The following is a 6,027-nucleotide window of genomic DNA, read 5'->3' as shown; positions in this document are numbered from 1 at the left end:
ATGCTACTGAGCACACACACACACACAACACTGCTACATGTACTGAGCACACACACAACACACACACACAACACTGCTACATGTACCTGAGCACACACACACAACACTGCTACATGTACTGAGCACACACACCAACACTGCTACATGTACTGAGCACACACACACACACAACACTGCTACATGTACTGAGCACACACACACAACACCTGCTACATGTACTGAGCACACACACAAACAACTGCTACATGTACTGAGCACACACACAACACTGCTACATGTACTGAGGAACACACACACAACACTGCTACATGTACTGAGCAGCACACACAACACTGCTACATGTACTGAGTACACACACACACACACACAACACTGCTACATGTACTGAGCACACACACACACAACACTGCTACATGTACTGAGCGCACACACAACACTGCTACATGTACTGAGCACACACACAACACTGCTACATGTACAGAGCAGCACACACAACACTGCTCACATGTACTGAGCACACACACACACAACACTGCTACATGTACTGAGCACACACACACACACAACACTGCTACATGTACTGAGCACACACACAACACTACTACATGTACTGAGCACACACACACAACACTGCTACATGTACTGAGCACACACACACACTGCTACATGTACTGAGCACACACACACACACAACACAGCTACATGTACTGAGCACACACACACACAACACTGCTACAATGTACTGAGCACACACACACACAACACTGCTACATGTACTGAACACACAACACACAACACTGCCTACATGTACTGAGCGCGCGCACACACACAACACTGCTACATATACTGAGGCCACACACACACAACACTGCTACATGTACTGAGCACACACACACAACACTGCTACATGTACTGAGCACACACACACAACACTGCTACATGTACTGAGCACACACACACACAACACTGCTACATGTACTGAGCACACACACAACACTGCTACATGTACTGAGCGCACACACAACACTGCTACATGTACTGAACACACACAACACTGCTACATGTACTGAGCACACACACACACAACACTGCTACATGTACTGAGCACACACACACACACAACACTGCTACATGTACTGAGCACACACACACACACACAACACTGCTACATGTACTGAGCACACACACAACACTGCTACATGTACTGAGCACACACACAACACTGCTACATGTACTGAGCACACACACACACAACACTGCTACATGTACTGAGCACACACACAACACTGCTACATGTACTGAGCACACACACACACAACACTGCTACATGTACTGAGCGCACACACAACACTGCTACATGTACTGAGCACACACACAACACTGCTACATGTACTGAGGACACACACAACACTGCTACATGTACTGAGCACACACACACACACAACACTGCTACATGTACTGAGCACACACACACACAACACTGCTACATGTACTGAGCACACACACAACACTGCTACATGTACTGAGCACACACACACAACACTGCTACATGTACTGAGCACACACACACACACACACACACACAACACTGCTACATGTACTGAGCACACACACAACACTGCTACATGTACTGAGCACACACACAACACTGCTACATGTACTGAGCACACACACACAACACTGCTACATGTACTGAGCACACACACACAACACTGCTACATGTACTGAGCACACACACACAACACTGCTACATGTACTGAGCGCGCACACAACACTGCTACATGTACTGAGCACACACACAACACTGCTACATGTACTGAGCACACACACAACACTGCTACATGTACTGAGCACACACACAACACTGCTACATGTACTGAGGACACACACAACACTGCTACATGTACTGAGCACACACACACACACACAACACTGCTACATGTACTGAGCGCACACACAACACTGCTACATGTACTGAGCGCACACACAACACTGCTACATGTACTGAGCGCACACACACACACACAACACTGCTACATGTACTGAGCACACACACACACACAACACTGCTACATGTACTGAGCACACACACAACACTGCTACATGTACTGAGCACACACACACAACACTGCTACATGTACTGAGCACACACACACACAACACTGCTACATGTACTGAGCGCACACACACAACACTGCTACATGTACTGAGCGCACACACAACACTGCTACATGTACTGAGCACACACACACACACAACACTGCTACATGTACTGAGCACACACACACAACACTGCTACATGTACTGAGCGCACACACAACACTGCTACATGTACTGAGCGCACACACAACACTGCTACATGTACTGAGCGCACACACAACACTGCTACATGTACTGAGCACACACACACAACACTGCTACATGTACTGAGCACACACACAACACTGCTACATGTACTGAGCACACACACAACACTGCTACATGTACTGAGCACACACACAACACTGCTACATGTACTGAGCATACACACAACACTGCTACATGTACTGAGCGCACACACAACACTGCTACATGTACTGAGCGCACACACAACACTGCTACATGTACTGAGCGCACACACAACACTGCTACATGTACTGAGCGCACACACAACACTGCTACATGTACTGAGCGCACACACACTGCTACATGTACTGAGCGCACACACACAACACTGCTACATGTACTGAGCACACACACACACACAACACTGCTACATGTACTGAGCACACACACAACACTGCTACATGTACTGAGTGCACACACAACACTGCTACATGTACTGAGCACACACACACACAACACTGCTACATGTACTGAGCACACACACACACACACAACACTGCTACATGTACTGAGCACACACACACACAACACTGCTACATGTACTGAGCACACACACACAACACTGCTACATGTACTGAGCACACACACAACACTGCTACATGTACTGAGCGCACACAACACTGCTACATGTACTGAGTACACACACACACACAACACTGCTACATGTACTGAGCACACACACACACAACACTGCTACATGTACTGAGCACACACACAACACTGCTACATGTACTGAGCACACACACACAACACTGCTACATGTACTGAGCACACACAACACTACTACATGTACTGAGCACACACACACACAACACTGCTACATGTACTGAGCACACACACACACAACACTGCTACATGTACTGAGCACACACACACACACAACACTGCTACATGTACTGAGCACACACACACACACAACACTGCTACATGTACTGAGCACACACACACAACACTGCTACATGTACTGAGCACACACACAACACTGCTACATGTACTGAGCACACACACACACACAACACTGCTACATGTACTGAGCACACACACACAACACTGCTACATGTACTGAGCACACACACAACACTGCTACATGTACTGAGCACACACACAACACTGCTACATGTACTGAGAACACACACACAACACTGCTACATGTACTGAGCGCACACACAACACTGCTACATGTACTGAGTACACACACACACACACAACACTGCTACATGTACTGAGCACACACACACACACAACACTGCTACATGTACTGAGCGCACACACAACACTGCTACATGTACTGAGCACACACACAACACTGCTACATGTACAGAGCGCACACACAACACTGCTACATGTACTGAGCACACACACACACAACACTGCTACATGTACTGAGCACACACACACACAACACTGCTACATGTACTGAGCACACACACAACACTACTACATGTACTGAGCACACACACACAACACTGCTACATGTACTGAGCACACACACACACTGCTACATGTACTGAGCACACACACACACAACACAGCTACATGTACTGAGCACACACACACACTGCTACATGTACTGAGCACACACACACAACACTGCTACATGTACTGAGCACACACACAACACTGCTACATGTACTGAGCACACACACACACACACAACACTGCTACATGTACTGAGCACACACACACACAACACTGCTACATGTACTGAACACACACACACAACACTGCTACATGTACTGAGCGCGCGCACACACACAACACTGCTACATATACTGAGCGCACACACACACAACACTGCTACATGTACTGAGCACACACACACAACACTGCTACATGTACTGAGCACACACACACACACACAACACTGCTACATGTACTGAGCACACACACACACAACACTGCTACATGTACTGAGCACACACACAACACTGCTACATGTACTGAGCGCACACACAACACTGCTACATGTACTGAACACACACAACACTGCTACATGTACTGAGCACACACACACACACACAACACTGCTACATGTACTGAGCACACACACACACACACAACACTGCTACATGTACTGAGCACACACACACACACACAACACTGCTACATGTACTGAGCACACACACAACACTGCTACATGTACTGAGCGCACACACAACACTGCTACATGTACTGAGCGCACACACAACACTGCTACATGTACTGAACACACACAACACTGCTACATGTACTGAGCACACACACAACACTGCTACATGTACTGAGCACACACACATACACACACAACACTGCTACATATACTGAGCGCACACACACACACAACACTGCTACATGTACTGAGCACACACACAACACTGCTACATGTACTGAGCACACACACACACACACAACACTGCTACATGTACTGAGCACACACACAACACTGCTACATGTACTGAGCACACACACACACACAACACTGCTACATGTACTGAGCACACACACAACACTGCTACATGTACTGAGCGCACACACAACACTGCTACATGTACTGAACACACACACAACACTGCTACATGTACTGAGCACACACACACACACACAACACTGCTACATGTACTGAGCACACACACAACACTGCTACATGTACTGAGCACACACACACAACACTGCTACATGTACTGAGCACACACACAACACTGCTACATGTACTGAGCGCACACACAACACTGCTACATGTACTGAGCGCACACACAACACTGCTACATGTACTGAACACACACAACACTGCTACATGTACTGAGCACACACACACACAACACTGCTACATGTACTGAGCACACACACACACAACACTGCTACATGTACTGAGCACACACACAACACTGCTACATGTACTGAGCGCACACACAACACTGCTACATGTACTGAGCGCACACACAACACTGCTACATGTACTGAACACACACAACACTGCTACATGTACTGAGCACACACACACACACACAACACTGCTACATGTACTGAGCGCACACACAACACTGCTACATGTACTGAGCACACACACACACAACACTACTACATGTACTGAGCACACACACATATATACACACACACACAACACTGCTACATGTACTGAGCGCACACACACACACACACACACAGCTCTACTATACCCTATGTGGGGAGTTTTCCAGAGGATAAGCTGCTGAGTTGCCCATAGCAACCAATCAGATCGCTTCTTTCATTTTTGAAAAGGCCTCTGAAAAATGAAAGCAGCCATCTGATTGGTTGCTATGGGCAACTCAGTAACTTTTCCTCTGTACAGGTTGTGATATCTTTTCCCCAGTAGACAATACCTGTACACTGCACCTTCACAGGAGCCGCTCACACTCCTCACACGTTCTACAGAATACTCAGCCTGACTCCTCCCCCACACGTGACTGATCACATGATCACAAGTCATAGAAGGGCCTTTAGTTCTGCAGCCTCTGCGGAGCTGTTCTCCTGCTCTGGGGGAGGGGGATAAAGGACTGTCAGGTAGGAGAGTTCAAAGGTCAGCAGGGGATGAAAGGGGGATTATTCATTTCTGTGGACATGGATGTGCAGGGTGGAATAACACCTGGGTCACCACTCCGGGGTAATTGGTTCTGAATCCAAATA

General features: G+C 47.4%; 2 protein-coding genes across 9 annotated transcripts in view; one reads left to right on the top strand and one right to left on the bottom strand.

Annotated features, from left to right (window-relative positions):
* The window catches only part of GRB7 (growth factor receptor bound protein 7), a 265,456-nt gene that overhangs the window by 148,335 nt on the left and 111,094 nt on the right, over window positions 1–6,027 (bottom strand). The gene's annotated exons all lie outside the window — the stretch shown is intronic.
* LOC130297043 (nuclear factor 7, ovary-like) overlaps window positions 1–6,027 on the top strand; it is a 58,492-nt gene that overhangs the window by 13,219 nt on the left and 39,246 nt on the right. For 3 of the 7 annotated variants that reach the window (XR_008849376.1, XM_056549225.1, XM_056549226.1), the window contains exon 1: window positions 5,738–5,904. The exons of 1 other annotated variant lie outside the window; for it this stretch is intronic. The gene's annotated coding sequence lies outside the window, so the exon portion shown is untranslated. Of the gene's footprint in view, window positions 1–5,737; window positions 5,921–5,974; window positions 6,005–6,027 lie in introns of those variants that run through there. 3 more of the 7 variants (XM_056549227.1, XM_056549232.1, XR_008849377.1) reach the window with 3 other exon arrangements.

This window comes from Hyla sarda, chromosome 12 (genome assembly GCF_029499605.1).
Source record: "Hyla sarda isolate aHylSar1 chromosome 12, aHylSar1.hap1, whole genome shotgun sequence".
In the NCBI taxonomy this organism is placed as follows: domain Eukaryota; kingdom Metazoa; phylum Chordata; class Amphibia; order Anura; family Hylidae; genus Hyla; species Hyla sarda.
The sequence above is the reverse complement of the archived record's forward strand: the minus strand, read 5'-3'. Positions and strand labels throughout refer to the sequence as shown.